The 17,750-nt window shown below is 31.0% G+C and overlaps 1 protein-coding gene across 2 annotated transcripts in view; it reads left to right on the forward strand.

Annotated features, from left to right (window-relative positions):
• The window catches only part of LOC106119955 (uncharacterized), a 46,060-nt gene that overhangs the window by 12,105 nt on the left and 16,205 nt on the right, over positions 1–17,750 (forward strand). The gene's annotated exons all lie outside the window — the stretch shown is intronic.

A 17,750-nucleotide genomic window follows, 5' to 3' on the forward strand; every position in this document is an offset into this window, starting at 1 on the left:
ATTTTTGTTCCGCCCTAACGGAGTTCCGTGTGATTTATTACGATACAACGTATCTAGGGCTTTAGATCTGCAAACATTACGAGTATTCATTCATATACTTTTATCCTCACTGGTATATACTTTGTATGTAAATGCTGGTATATTTATGTCGACAGATTTTTGTACAAATTATTGCTACATCACGCAGGCTATTTTGTACACCCTGTATAAAGCCTTAGATGGCAATGAGTGTGATCAGGTTATAAATTTGTTTATTTCGTAGTATTTTTCTTTAAGTACGATTTCTTTTATTGATGCCATTAAGATTTAAATTTAAGGTTAATTTACATTTACTTTAAGAACAGAAAACGATGTCGGTTTTAATTTAATTCGATTATGTTCTTATCTTGTGAACGGTTAAGAGAGACTTAAAATTTTCTCGCTTAGAACTTTGCAGGAATTTACGAAAAGGATCAAATGACTTGTTAAGATTATGGATTTAATGCAAATTGAAACATTCATTAGAATCAGAATGATACGGATTTTAGTTAAGTTATTTTTGTTAACTTAACTATCGAATCGGGGATATGCTGATATTATTTGTAGCATAAAAAGGCTCATCGTTTCTATTTATAAATTAGTTTTGGAGACAATGAATAAGTTAATTATTTAGAAACTCAAAAAGCTCTTAACTTAAATAAAGTTGTTTAATTTCGCTGACACAATAACTAAAAATTATAAAGTGCTGACGTCTCCCAGAAGTTTTATCTTTACCATTTCGGTACTAAAAGTAAATTGCCCAAGTATTATTCGAGTAAGTGCCTCTTAGAGCAAAAGGCTTTATTTACCAAGAAAATGTTTATATTCAAATGTCGACCTAAGTAACTAGGGTAACATTAAAATCTATACTAATATTAAAAAGCGGAAGAGTTTGTTTGTTTGTTTAAACGCGCTAATCTCAGAAAGTACTGGTCCGGTTTGAAAAAATATTTTTTTGTTGGAAAGTCCATTTATAGAGAAAGGCTTTTGACTATAAAACATTACGCTGCGATCAATACTTTTTTTTAATCCCGGAGTCGCGGGTGACAGCTAGCTATATAAGTAGGTAAGTATGCCTTAAGAAAATATTTAGTTTTCTTATTAAGCATCAAGACCATTGAGGTCGCATTTATTAAGTAAATATTACACAATGGGATTCAAATCAATTCTATTTTAGTTTTTGTCTTTTCTCGTTTGTGTTTGCTTTAAGTTATGATTTTTCAAAACAAAAGAAAAATCTGATATACCATAAAAAATTTGTTAATTTTTGGGTCGTATAATTTTGTGTATCATCGCCTGCTATAACCATTGAGCTGTCGACGCTATTAGAAGCTTAAGCTAACATCCAGCGTGATATAACTTCGCAAACTAACAAACAAGGCAATTATAATTTCCAATCTAAGTTTTTGCAGTTTTCTGCAGCCCTGGATAATTGCTATGACTAAGTTTTTTTATAATAAAATAAGCAAACTTTTTAAAAATGCATGTTTAAATTACTGGAAATGTAACTTAAATATGCTATATAATATCGAAGTTTATAAAAAGAGATACATTATAGCTTTAGAGATTATATTTTGCGTACAAAATTTAATAAATCATTACTGTTTATTGCTTAATATTTTGAAAAGCGATCTTGATGTTCACGTGTTTCTTGAATATTAATTGATTCAAGCCTGACCACGTCAATAATCAATAATTTTTAATCATAAAACAAAATGGCAACACTACGAACTCCTAAAATATTTACCTATATTAGCGATATTGCCAATCGTTTACTGCGATGTATTATATAAAAAATATCTTCATACATTTCCATACTGCGCAGTACTGAATAAAGTTTTTCCTGTATTGTTTTCGTTCCCACGAACACGAATGCTCTTGACATTGAAAATGTTTCGTGGAATCCGTCGCGTGTAGAACTACCACAATAATTACCTACGAGAATTGAGCTTTGTTACAATGGGTTTCTACTATTAAATACTTGAAAAAATTACACCTGTCTCATTCTTTAAAAGAGGTAATAATAGGCTTTAATACTAGTAGTATCTTAATCGAGTTTTTACAGTTTCGAATACTTAATTCTATGTCTTTTACTATTGTGTTATATTCTATAACAAAGTTACTACGCTATGAACCTAAATACCTACTACTACGCTCGGAGGCCTAATTTAGTCCCTTCCTACACTTTTTCTTATAAGGAAAGGATGGGAAGTTTCCGGATGAGAGCATGCATGGAAATGTTTTCTTTCTGTGCATCCTCTCCTCCGTCGATTAAAGGTAGGCGACGTATATGCAATTGCGTATGTCTATGGACAACGATCGCTTCGATAAATCAGCGATTTCAGGTGGCCGCTCGCTCGTTTGCCATCTTATGTTATGTAAAAGTAATTTGTACAAAACTGCAATAAGTTTATAGACTCTTTTATTGTTATTTTGCATATTGTACTCAGTTTAATATAAATAAATAATACAAAAGTTTGTCGGTTGATTACTTTCAAGATAATTGTTAATTCTAATCTCTACGAAATATGTAAAAATAAATTTGAATAGAAATATATAGTATAGGTATATATTCAATAAAAAATATATATGTTGTTACTGAAATCGAAGCATTTGTAAATAACATTGTTAGGAATCGTTATCGCAAACAATAGACGTCGATTTATTCAGTTTCCATATCTCATATTTGCGGAGGACGTTTTTTATTATTTCTGTCGCACGATCCTTCTGTTCGCAATTATGAGAGTGAAGATCGATCGAACAATAAACATGAGGGAATTTTCAATTATCTGGATGATTTGAAATCGATTTTAAAGGAGTAATAACCGATGCTTTGTTTTTCTTAATGCTATAAATATATTCTAATGGACACTATTGCAATACGAAACCTTTTTATACTTTTTTACTTATAATTTTTATATTTAGAACATAACGTATTTTTTCTTCCTTTTTTGTTGCTATTTAAAATAGCAGTTGTAAATAAATCTTCAAAACAAACAATGCGTGCTAATCGTTTTTCATTATTCTATTTTATATTTTCTGTTTCTCTTTTAACTTAATTATATTATTTTTCAAAGTTTATCAAAATCCAATCGCTCTTTTCCATCCTACTTATTTTCCGTCGTCTTTAGACACCTTGTGCGGCATTTAATGTGCTATTTAAATTAATACTGCATTAAAGAAAGTTCTTTTTGTTTTCTCTATCTGAATATATAACAGTATTCTGAAACTATATTGATAAAAGTTTGCGTGTGTAAATTGAAAATTACCATTTCGATATTGGTTTGGAATTGTTTTTTGTTTGAATACTTAATGCTTAGTATGAGAGAAGTTTATTTAAAATGTTGTATAAAAGAAATTCGTTATGTATTTTTGTTTATATGGTAATACATTGTACAAAGAATAAATTATCAACATGTAAAACAAAGAGCTGTTTCAAGTATATAATTCTAGCCTACGTCCTTGTTGATGGGATTTTTCCTCAAACGCCTCATGAATAATAATGGAGTGTTCTAGAATAAAAGCGCGATTAAAGGCAAATAAAATTGACATTTCAGAGAAATATGGAATATTTTATTTTATTCTATAAGTAGAAAGTACACTTTGAACTTTTTGTTATATTCGAGATATATCTTTATATATTCTTATTAACTATTTAAATTTCATTTACATTTTTTTCATGAACAATATTGAAAAGTTAGTTAATTGTATTTCAATCATAACGCTGAATGAAATTTATTCCATTAAGCAACCCTTTTACAGAACCATGGTTATACGAATTATGAAGACTGTCGATTCTTTGATCACGAACAAACTGGTTAGGAATCATTTGAAATTTAATTAACAGACTCTTTAACCCTCTCAAAACTTCACGGTCGCGTGGCTACCGACGATCGCTTCGCTGGAGTTTATTCTAATTTGAGTGTTCGGTTTTTTTTTTATTTCAAATACTCGATATATTAATTATTTTTTCCCATGTATGTGGTTTAAATGTTAAAAGAATTATTCAAATACCACCAGTCGCGTATTGTAAATAAAACTTAATTAGTAGCCTATATGTTTTTCCAAACTATGTTTTACATTTATACCAAGTTGCAGCGAAATCTATACAGCCGTATAGCTATACCTTCAAACAAACATTCATCCATCCACACATTCGCATTTAAAATATTAGTAAGATTAGTAAGCAAAAATATTTGTGTTCGAGTTTAGTCATTTAAACAAATGAATTATTTATTTCTATTGAAGAATAGATAAAATTAATTAAAAGACGCGAAATTCAATAAACCTGCTAATTACAACTTTATTACACCCCACACTTGTTGGGAGTGAGAGCCAATCAGTTTGTCTATTATAATATTTTTATTAAGCGCGTTTACATTAATTACAAGCCAGGACCAGATTGGATGGTTGTTGATCTCATATTATCTTTATGAATTTATATTTATTATGAATTTGCTTAGTAGTTTAGTATTCAGAAACAGCTTAATAATAGAGCACAGTCATCTTCCCTTTACCACCTTTTCTTAAAAGCAAAATAGGTGGGGTTGATTTGACTGAGTAGGGGACTTTTTTGTGTGTCCCCTCCCATGTCTATTAAAGGTTGGCAACACATCTGCAAGTACAGTCATTTCGCTACTTTGGCGAATTCAAGTGGCTGCTTGCTCTAAATAACAAACAAAAACATAAAGAAAGTTATTTCATAAGATAGCTACGGCGTAGCAGTAGCGTAGGCGTTGCGTAGGTGTATTGGCGGAGTATTATCTCACCGGTGGATGTTCTATGTAAATTTTATGTCTATATGTGCTTAATAAATGGGTGAACTATGAATAAATTAATTACTTTAGTCTCTCACACAATTATAAGACTTATAAAATCAGGTCTTTTGGATAACAATTAAGGTTACTTTTTCAATATTAAAATTTATTCTCAACACATAGTTTGAACTGGTAGGTGTAAAAATTAAAAAAAGGTCGAATTGTAAATCTATTCCGCTTTATTTTATTATAAAAAATATCGACCATATTAATGTTTAATACTAATAACGTCTGTGAAAATATTAAAACCGACAGCTTGAACAGAGTGAAGTCATCGAGTCGTTAACGCTTTGATCTCACGCAGACGAAGCCGGGGAATTGTATTAGTCCGTGAACCGTGACCTTTTCCCACAATGTTGCACTCGTCTGTGAGGCTTCACGGCTTCACGCTTTACGTAAACAAATTGAAAATGTACACGTGAATTGGCAATATCAGACATCGGCGATTTTGTAGCACTTCTATGCACGTGACATCGTGAGACATTTCGATCAAAGTTATTTAGTTCGCATGAGATTTTATTTATGTAAGAATTTATGTATTGGAAAATTTGTGATATAGGAAAAAATAATATTAACTTTTATACTGAAAAAGTTTTTTGAATATATAGAACCTTATACGGATGGATGTTCGTTTGGTATCTTCGGAACGGCTCAACGGATCTCGCTGAAATTTGGCATAGTTCTAGAACATAGTGTGGAAGAACACATAGACTCTTAAGTTATCAGTTAGCACCTTATATAAATAAATATTTCTGTGAAATGTTTTAACTTCATTTGAATAGTTGCCTTACCATAACAATGTCTAACATTAAATATGACAACACATTTGCAACTTATTTAGGTATACATCAGCCCAATACTTTATTTCCAATTTCTTTCGTAAAAAGTTTTGAATAATTTGATTCATATTATATTAGTGTAAGCAAGGGTAATATTAGCATATATGTAAATGTGTTACTCTTAAAAGCTTGTTACGTGTAATGAAGGTCCGTTATCTAATGTCCATTTAATCAGTAAAGGCAACATTTTTACGGACGGAAAATTACGTCATGTAAATTTGTGTCCAATTTTATGGCCAGTATACATCGGCGGTGATAGGTAAATATTTTGATGTACGAATGCCGCCTCACTGACGTCGTGACGTAAAACGTCTGTTGATATGTATTCTGAGTATGGAAATGTAGAGAAATAAAGATTTTTCTATTTTCTTTATTCGTCACTTCGTTATTCCACAACGGTGCGATTCTCGCGCAATTTCTTGCCTCGCACAGTCGCACAATACGACTTAGGGACCTTCAAGAAGCGAGCATACCATTTCCTTTCCGGCAACGCATGTACAGTTCCTCTGGTATTGCAGATGTCCATGGGCGTCGTTGATCACCTCGGTGTTCCCGCCGCCTGTGCCCCCTTCTCTTATAAAAAAAAAACACTTTGTTCTACTGTTTTTTGTAGATTCTAATTTGTTTAAAAAATTGTTACTACTTCTAATAATTATAGAAGTAACTTAATTTTTATAATGAATAATGTAGTAATTGCTTGGCACCACGAATATTGAACATGAATTGCTAAGTGGGCGTAGGCGACCCTCGCGATAATTACGACCACTACAGAATTAATGCAGCGCCTAAATAAATGTCCCCTGGGATATTTGTACTCCCAAAGTAATTTCTTTTGGTAATAACTCGCAAAATGAACTTATGATGTACATAATATCGGGAATAATAATACATACGTGTTTTTTTCGTTAAAAGAGTTAATTAGTATGTGTTCTTTCAGATTATGTTCTACATCTATGCCAAATTTCGATTAGATTTATGCAGCTGTTCTAGAGATACCTTCTATAATCATCCATACATCCATTTAAACATTTGCATTTCTAATATTAGTAAGATAGTACCAGCGGTAATATTAAGAAACTTCGGTTTTGAAGTAATTCATTTAAATCTGATGAATAATTCGCAATGTTATTGCGGACAATGGTTGTGGTGGTTTTAAACTTTTTAAAGACGGAGCGAAGAAAATTAAATTTCAAAGTTGAATAAATGATGAAAGAATCGTGGTTACGACATGCTTGCTTTGAAGTTCCATTAGTTTTAATATTGAAATAACATATTTAATAAACGTTATTTTCATTAATATTTTTTCAGACGTACACTAAAATAGAATATTAAAAATATAAATTTGCTCCGGATGAAATTAATTGTTTGAAATCTCAAAAATTTAATCTTTGCATACGTCGCATTTTACCTACCTAGAAAAATAACTTTAACAAACGCAAATATTACATGTAATTGTGTAAGCGTATTTATTTCAATTCATCATCATCAGCTCTCTATACGTCCCCACCGAGCGGCTCAAAGCCTACCCTAAGTTAAGGGTGATTAGGCCATAGTCAACCACGTTGGCCCAGTGCGGGTTGGTTGACTTCACACATACTCGTATCTTTGAATTTCTTCTCAGATATGTGCTGTTTTCTTTAACCGTATTTCAATTAATGAGATTGTATCTAAATTAAACATTAGCGATTTATTTCCAGTCGAAAAAAAAAACAGACATTTTGACCAATAACTAAAAGCACACTAATCTCATGCGATTAACCGTTGGCTTCTGAACCGTAAATCTCTTTATAAAATATATTGTCATCCCTTTTATTCTCCAACAAAACATATATACCAACATTGTTTTAAACTGGGATTTTCGTCTCAGAAACTCAGTGTAAGTTAGTTTGTATAATACTCGACATGTATGGAACAAAAGTGTAATGTATAGCAAGAAATAAACCTACTATTGCTATTTAGCTCCTCATTTTTCAAAGCTTTTGCGCTTTCAAAGCATTTAGAGCTTTCACTTTGTGACGTTTTCATTAAAAGGTATTATACGCTGTACCAAAAAGCGATTCTTCCTTTGTGCTTCGTACGTTTAATATCAAAGACTTTTCACGTATTCAAATTCCGTCTCGATTTTATGTTGAAAGCCATTTTTAATTATCAACGATATGTAATATCCTTAAACTATATTACATTGTCATTCGAAACATATACATATTCCGTTTCAATTTACGATACATTTTGTTAGGAAGAAAATCCGTAAATGTGGCAGTGTATTGACCCAACACTAGCCTTACTAAAATGTAGACGTTTGTGTCCCCTCACTATTCATTCTGACACTGGACTTTGTACGAAAGCACGTCATTCGTGGCAAAGGATTCTAATTAATAATGTCTAAAAGTATATAACATACTGAATATAATATGTTCAGTCTAAATTTTACAGACAATTAATAAAATCACGAATGTTTTTCTAAAGATCTTCTTGTTAAATCAACATGTTTCACTTCATTTATTATATGTTATTCTGTGAAAATTCTCTTTAACAAATCATCGATAAAAAAACAAAAAGCAAAAAACAAAATACATGCCTGTTAAAAATAAAGCTTTGTCTTTTATAAAGATGTATCAACATTGACTATAGTATACTGAAATACTGAGAGGTATTGAATTACAAGAGCAGGATCAAGGAGTCCATTGAAATGCCAAGGTGACATGTAACTTAATACTGTAGGACTAAGTCAGCAAGCTGACGATAAAGCAATTATCGGCCTCTGACCTTATATTCATTCACGAGATATTATGTTACGATTATGAGAGGTTTTTTGCCTTTTGTAACTCTAGGTTTTAATGTTGTTACATTTAGTGTATCTTACTGTTGGTAGAGTAATGACCTCGAAATAAAAAAAAGGAATTCGTTATTTGACGTTAATAATTACAATCAATATAAAGATCAAGCTTTATCTGTCTTTGAAGTTAAGAACATAAACATATAAAAATAGCACACAATAAAAGTTATACTTATTGTATTAGTTTTGGAGTAATTTTAAGTTTATTTAATTTGCATATTGAGAATTTTATTTCACTCAACTGGACCTTAGGGAATTCTTCTAAAGTTTTAACCTTTCGTTAACTTCAAATTAATTTGATAAAATATTACGAAATGTAACAAAAAGTATCGGAAACCAAGAAAAGTTTGTTGAAGTTTTATGGGTTGTAATTAAATCGTTTAAGTCAATACTGCTTAAAAGAAATAACTTTAATAAATTTCTTCTAAGTAATTAAGCTCTTGGCTAATAAATTTTTGCTTTGGCTTGTGAGGTCGCTGTACTTACCCGTTTAAGCTGGCTCTTGTACATTGTTGGACGCGGAAGGCGCCAGACCGCATTCTGCAGAAGGAATTGCGAAAAACCAAACCAAAGTCTGAAATATAACATAATAAAATGATGACGATGGCTCTTGTACTATAATTTAATATTTCTATGAAATTATATCTCGGTCATGTTCCCCTTGGAGTTTACAATACTGTAGATCTAGATGTTGGATTCGTTGTAAAGGGATTTATTTTAAATCTGAAAGAAATCACTTTAAAACATCGTAACACAAACAAACAATAAATTCATAGCATTATTAATTACTGAGGTTTAATTTTAAAAGCGGAATTATAATAGCGAAGCGCTTAGATTTATATTTCGAAGTGGAACGAAGCTGAATCGCTGACGTTGGAAACGTTGAAATGCTTTCTATTTTTATTACTTCAGCTGTATTTATTTTTGACCTCGCGAAGTTTTGCTACAATTTTTTTTATCTTTTTAAATATTATATTGCTTCAGTTCATCCTATAAATCTGCCATTTTAACTTTTGTAATTTTCTTTGGATGTTTAGGGAATGAGTTTACGAAAATAATTAGTGTTCGACTACATAGTTACAGAAATATTTGTGTAAAAAAATTCAAAACTTGTATATGTTAGCGGTGAAAAATATTATCTGATACAAAATGTAATTTTACAGGAATCTTACTAATATTATAAATGCGAAGGTTTAGTTGGATGGATGGATGTTGCTTTGAAGGTATCGCCAAAACAGCTGAACTAATTCTAAACATAGAATATAGTCAGGAAGAACACATAGGCACAATAGGAACAATTGGGGCGCGGGCGAGAGGTAGTCATTGAAATTAATCCCGAAATACGTACAAATATAAAAGTATAGACTATCTACCTATATGTGTAAAGCAACTAATAACTGTAAATTCTTGTATTAAAATAAAAATCTTCAAAGGAAATAAATGTGAGAATATTCTTTCACTTCGCAATTAGTATAATACTATTTCCACATTGTTCGATTAAGGTAGCCGGGTGTGCTCGCAACGGAGGAATTGAGTTAGCGCATCTCCATAATAATCCAACGCTACGGCTTTTTGTTTTATTAGCGTTCTTTTTACTTATCATTCTTTATTACTGGTGAGATAAATAAATTTACTTTTTCACATTCAATATAAAATAATATTTGAGTTTACATAGATTATAGTCGATGTAAAGTTTTTAGAGCGGGATTAAACTAAAAAAGACTTTAAAAATAGACAAATAGAAAGGTCATATACTAAACGAGATTAAAATTTACTTTAATATATCATCTAGCAACATAAACTACTAATATTTATTTGACGTTGGATTTATAAATTCAATATTAAAGTATTTTTATATTTCAGATGTATTTTCTTCAACCAAAAGTGTTAGACGCTTGGGTTATGACCTTTCACGTTTCCACACATTAACTGGCATTTAACTCGTAAATTGAATTTTTAGTGCTTTGCCCGTTCTATCTTCGCTGCAAGCTCTGGCCAATACTTAACACCTAATGTTACCACTTTATTAACTTTCCTAACAACGTAATTTTCTTAACGTAAAATATCTTTAACAATCTTAAAGACTTAAAAGTGATTTTATACCGACCTTATAGAAAATATAAATTAAAAATAGTATTTTACTAAACTATCTTAAGCTTCGTGAAATACTATTAGCAATACTTCTATCAAAACATAATATTGTCGTTTCTGTTTATTAAAAGAGAATGACAAGGACGATGATGTTTTCCATAACTGTTCAGTGGTAAGCAACACGTTGTGGTAAATTGACAATGAAAAATAATTGTTACTTTTAACACATTCATATGTTTATACCGAAATACTAGTATCATTTTTATCTCTTTCGTTCCCTGTGAAAAAAACAAAGACAACAAGAGTTAGTACAGTGGCACTGTAGTCGAATTTCACGGACAAGTTATTATAGTTTAAACTAACTAGTTGTTTTGGAGCTACGTGGTTAAGTGCCTCTCGTTGTGACCCTGCGAATTATTCTGGGCACGTGCCCGTTCTATACATAATAAAAACTTGTCTGTACTGCAATGTCAGGCATGAATAAATAAATTTAGCTTAAGTACTATACAAGGTGTTCGATTTTTAATTTTTTTTTCGCAGTTAATGAAACATCGTTTGGTACATACTAAAATAACAAGTAACTTATTCCAATCGAAATGGAATAACATCCGAAAAATTTATAGTTATTTCTAACCTTAAGTATTGTTTGAAGAAAAAATATATATCTATCTTTCAAGTTAGGATCTTGAATTTCCAGAGCTTTAGGATATTCACGACGTTTTAAGCGTACTACCAAGTAAGAAAGACCTTTGTTACCCTTGTAATGTAAACTTAAGATTAAAGTCTACGTTGAGAAGCAATGAAACATTTCAGTTCGTAAATTCAGACATAAACTATTCAACTTTAATCGTATCAAATATACTCCCGAAGTAATCTTATTTTACATACAAATAGTTTCTAAAAAAACTATACATTTAGCACCTGTTAAAACACGAGCTATATAGTAGTATAAGTTACTAGCTGTCGTCCGCGACTCCGTCCGCGCGAAATTAAAAAAAAGTTAATTACTAGTCTACGTGTTCTTCCAGACTATGTTTTACATCTATGTCAAATTTTAGCGAGATCTATGCATCCGTTCTGGAGATACGCTCAAACAAACCTCCATCCATCCATCCAAACATTCGCACTTATAATATTAGTAAGATTCTTTAGATGTATTTAAACATTTAACTTTTATTATGTAAGTTATTAACTAAGAGACGAGACCTTTATAGTCTTTTTTTATAAGAGAAGGCGGCAAACTAGCAGCTGGAACATCGAGGTGATCATCAACACCTATGGACATCAGCAATACCAGAGGAACCGCAGATGCACTGCGGACCTTTGAGATGGTGATACGCTCGCTTCTTGAAGAACCCGAAGTCGTAGCGTAGTCTATTTTTGTTTTAGTTTGCTTTAAGTTGTGTAGTTTTTAACGTTTAGACAAGTGGGCGAAAGCGTAGACAGAATTAAACCGATTCATTCATTTGCTTATTTAGATTTAGAATATCAAAATAACCGAAATAATTAGTAGGCGTCGTTGTTGTCACATTTAAGTTTAAGTGTTTAAAGTTAAATTAATTAAAGGAGACATGTCACAAACTTTCCTTCGGCTCATACAGCGAAGTGTTGTTTTCTTTGGCACGAAACTTTCTAAGAATTCTAATCAAACTTCAAATAAAGTTCATACTTTATTAGTCACGCACATCAAATACAACTATATTCGTATCTTATTTGGTTTCAAAGTTTTATTAATGTCTCTTCATATACATCTTACTAATATTAAAAATGCGAATGTTTAGATACATGTAGAACATAATCTGGAAGAACATATAAGCTACTAATTACGTTTTTTTCTATTCCGCGCGGATGGACTCGCGGGTGACAACTAGTCTATATATAAGGAATATTATTAATGAGAAAAATGTTTGTCAGTATGTATGGCTGATGGAAAGTGAGGATTAGGTAACACATTTTCTCTAGTTACAAATTACGAACTTTTATAACGAATATAAAACCATAGTTTATTTGCCCTGATGATAAACAGCTACTGTTAAAGTTATTTAAAAAAAAAATTATAATTTTTTAGGATTTCTAATTTTATATTTGCCTATTTTTAATTAATTGAAAAATGAACTTACTGAATTAAGAATGACATTAGTGTTCAATTAAGTCTCTCGAGGTTTGTATTGCGAAGTAATTTGCCGAGGCTTTTAAAATTAATTGAAGTGTATTTTAAAATTAATTACCTCGTTTGTATTTAGATAAATTATTTTATTTATTTGATTTGTAAATAGATAAATTAGTAATAGTAAATAGTTTTATTAATAATTGTTTTATGTTGAAATATTTATAACAAAAAAATGTCAATGAAATTGAAATCCTGCTAACAACAAATTGTTTTATTTTGATTTTAACAGTGTTTTAATATCGTAACTCATTTCTGTTGTATAGTGTGTCTATTTAAGATAGATTAGATTGACAACTGACGCCTATATAATATCCAATTAATTTTGTATGAGCAATAATTTTCCATTTAATGGACGGTTGTAATAGTGTCGAATCGTCGCGCTCAACGAATAACTGTGAACTATCGATAATCGGTTTTGTAATATAATTAATCCAACAAATGGGTACTATAATTAAGGTATTTCATAACTTTTTGAATTTATTGTAGTTTTTTGGATATGTATCACAAAATAAATAAAAAAAAATGTTTTTGTGCGTCAATACCGCAATTTTTGGTTGAATGTCTTATTTCTTTATGTCGTTATTTATATATAATATTTATAAAAAAATAATTATATTGTAAATCAAAATCAATATTCACGAAATTTTCGATTGCAAGTTCTATGAGAACAACAATCGAAAATCGAAAATTTTCATAATCGATTTTAATCAATCCATCTCTAGTAAATGTCAAATAAATTGCCAAACTAATCTATCTTAAATAGACACACTATAGTTAAGCTTTAAGTCAATTACTAACCAAATAGCTCTGAAGTGACTTGTCATTGAATTAACTCCAAAGTTACTTAAATAACTGACTCCGTGATTCCTCCATTCCCTAAGGGATACGTTTTACATAATTAACGAAACTGTAATTGACTTGAATTAGATTGACACTTAGATTATTTGATTTTATATGGTAGGTATACTAACAGTTGTCCGTGACTTTGACCGCGCGAAAAACAAAACTAGTAATATAGCATAAATCACCCGGGGATAGCGTAGCTTTGCTACAATTTTTTTTTAATAGAAGTTGAAAAATTCGTGATAGAATTTTTAAATTGGTTCTGTAGTTTTGGAGTCTCAATCTGAGACAAACAAAAACTTTCCTCTTTATAATATCCTATCCTATCCTCTTTATAATTATAATAATAATAAGTATAAATAATAGCATGTGAAGCCTCTATTATTACAAGCAGCTACAATAGAACAAACACATACAAACGTACTCGAGAAAAACATTACTCTACTTTCACCGAGGGTTTTTAAGACCATAATATCTATATTAAACATACATCCCTGTCAAAAAATAAATAATGTTTTAAAAATATTAATCATTTTGGTTTCAGAAACCCACAGTCAGGAAATAATATCTGTAATCACATATTACATAATAGAACATTTGTAGCTGAAAACAAAAGCTGTATTTAGTATAAACGGTACAATAATTTTGAACACGGTATTCCGTGGGATCACTGTAGACATGCTTTTGATACGAGATTAATATTATTCTAGTAACTGAATATTTGCAGTAAACTACAGTGTATTTACGAACTGACTATAATATATACTAAAGTGTGTACTCGATTGCATAGTGTTTAATGTCTCAAACAGTTTCTAAGTATAAACGTTTTCTTCTTATTGTAAAAAATAATGTTTCAAAATAACAAAGACTTCACTTATTCCTCGAAGGGTAACATAGTCGAGAAACAAAAAGATAGCTTTTTCTATTCTTAATTATCTTAATATGCGTCGAGAGTGGCTGTCTTCTTTGTTAATAAAATAATATTAACACGCTATTGTTAGAGCCAAACGTATCGGTATCTTTATAAATACATTAATAAGAAAAGAATACTACATCGGTAAGACAAATAATATATTTTAAGTAAACGAAGAAATACTTGGCTTTTGAAATATGCTTTATTCCAAATTACATTTTTTTTGGTATTGAGATTTAACCGAGAAATCATTGGATATGAGGCCATATGTTTATGTCTAGTAGAATAATGTTATAATAAAAAATTAACTATATCTTTACTTTTATGTTGGTAAAACTTGTTTTAAATTAATTTAAGAGAAATTAGAGAAAATAGTCACTAAAAGAAAGTCAGAAAAGTCAAGAAAGAAGAAGAAATTCTTCAGTTTATAAGATGTATATATAATTTTATTTATTCCCAAAAAGGTTAGTTTTATTGGCGTAATTAGGGAAATGAAGATCTAGAATAGCATTTCTTATTAAAATCTAGAAAGACCCCTGTTTCTTTTATACTAAACAAAGCGGAAAATTTAACTTAACTAAAAAAGAGAGCTTTTAACCCTTAATTCGACGAAATTTTTTGTAGCAAAAAAACTGTTTTTTTTTAGTAAAGTCATACTTACGTAATTTTCACTAAACTAGTTTAATAGATTTTTTTTTAAATTAGGTGTTCATCACACTGGACACCATCGAATTAAGGGTTAATGTGTATATTGTATTAAAAAGAGAAAATACTTCAAATATTGATTCGTTGAACACCTCGGTGTTCCCGCTGCTCGTTTGCCCCCTTCTGTTATAAAAAAAAAATATATTACTTTAAATAAATCTTCTTTACGTCTCTTATCTCCTTGAACAACAGTATTAAATAACTTTTGTTCTGAATTACAATCTCCCTGTAATTATACAAAAGCTTGGAGACGAGTCTCGTTTTGTTTTCAATTACAGAGTAGCTTAAAATAATTTACGTTTTAATGAAAACGAAAATAGAAAATTTGATTCTTATTTTTGTGTTAAGTGAATTTATTTAAAAAGAAATATATAATCTAAAAGATTATTCCACTTTGGAATCACACAAAAAAAAAGATATCTTAGTATGGATGTTTGTTAGAAGATAATTTCAGAACGGCTTGAAGCATTTCGATGATATTTGACATATATGTAAAACATATTATAGTTTGGAAGAAAACACAGGCTACTAATTAAAGTCGCGGACGATAGCTAGTGTATAAATTTTTAATGACAAAAAAGCAACATGGAAACAGTGGTAAAGCCCGCTTTAACAACTTCGCACGAATTGGCCCGGCTCGCCCATTGAAATACCACGACCACACAGAAGGCAGGCGAGAAGTGGAAGCAATTCCGCGTTTCGCTTGATGAGTTGCGTCCCGGAGGCCTAATTTAGTCCTCTTTCCCTCCCCACCCATTTTCTTAAAAGGAAGGGATGGGAAGTGGAAGTGGACTTACCGGATAAGAGGATGCATGGAAAGGTAAAATATTTTCTTTCTGTGCATCCTCTCAACCGTCGCTTAAAGTAATTACATATGTCTATGGGCAACGGTCACTTCGCTATTACAAGTGGCCGCTCGCTCGTTTGCCACCTTATGATATAAGAAAAGATACATAACATAGTTAAACACACACCAATTTGGTTAACGACACAATGTGTCATGTTGTACGTGTCATTTTCTTATGCGGAGTTGTTTTAGCAGTTTTTTCTTTGACGGCCTGTAACGAGCGCGTAGGCGGCCCGAGCAACGAAATTATTACACAATGGAGTTCTAAAAATAGGCTGTAGTATATTCAGTTATAATAAGCCTTCGTAGAGGAAACAACAAACAGGCTAACTTTTTTTTTCTTTAATGTGTTCGAACAATGGTAGATTGTCTGGCATCTATACGAATCTTACTATATAATATTATATGCACTTGCGAATGTTTGAATGGATTGATGGATGTTTGTTTGAAGGTATCTCCAGAACAACTGAACGGATCTCGATCAAACTTGGCATGGATGTAGAACATAGTCTAGAAGAACAAATAGGCTACTAATCAAGTTTCTTTTTAATTCGGCGCGGACGGAGGCGGACAACTAGTGGGAAATATCAGTAATAATAAAAAAATGCCTTATTCAGCACTAAAAATTCAAAAACTTTATGCAATAAAAGGAAATAAATGGAATCTTAACAGTCAACTTATGTTTAAATAAAAATCTCACAATAGATTACAATGACACCCACGCAGAGAAAACATTTCAATATAAAACGGATCTCTTTTAATACCTTTCTTATCTTTTGAAAAGAAACAGAGGTACGCTCTGGAATTGCCGATATTAAATTAAAGCTTAGAGATACTTTGCTGAGAAAATTTATTTTAATTAAATACTAAGCCAAAACATTCATAAGGATAAATTTTTCAAACTTTCGTGATACATTATACTAAACTGATTGAGTGAGCGACGGGCCGCGTCCGTGAAATAATACCAGTACCACTCATCCTGATGAAGGGCCCCCGATGGGCTCGAAACTAGTCGGTGGCGCCACCGGACGAATATTACGTGTGTGTTTAGCCGTGTTTATATATCAATCCATAAGGATAGTTTGGAAACTGATGTACTGTAATAAGCATTAAAAGGTATTGAATGAACTAACACATATTAATGCGTGTTTTTAACGCTGTTAACACAAAGTAACAAATAGCTTGTAAAATATTATCGCTTAGCGCAACACTGCCAGAGTTTGTAATAGCTCTACTTTATCTCGGTCAGTTATTTTATTGCCACATAGCACAAAAGAGCATGTTTTATATTACTATAAGCTGTCGCCCGCGACTTCGTCCGCGCGGAATTAAACTAAGATTTTGTTAGCAGCCTTTGTTCCAGGCTATGTTCTATATCGATGTCGATGTCACTAAATTTAGTGATATCCATGTAGCCGTTCCGGAGACACGTTCAAACAAACATCTATCCATCCAAACATTCGCATTTACAATATTAGTAAGATGAATAATCAATTGTTTTTGCTGTAAAATATATGAATATTATATTTCAAATATGTGTCCAATATTATGCCGAAAATTATAACTGTAATAAGTTGAACGACAACCCACACTATTGAAAATATTGAGTTACGATTCGAAAAAGGTTTAAAAAGAATAAATTTTATAATCTATTCTTATAAAATTTAAAGA

Source organism: Papilio xuthus, unplaced genomic scaffold, assembly GCF_000836235.2.
Source record: "Papilio xuthus unplaced genomic scaffold, Pxut_1.1 DF829129.1, whole genome shotgun sequence".
NCBI classification, from domain to species: domain Eukaryota; kingdom Metazoa; phylum Arthropoda; class Insecta; order Lepidoptera; family Papilionidae; genus Papilio; species Papilio xuthus.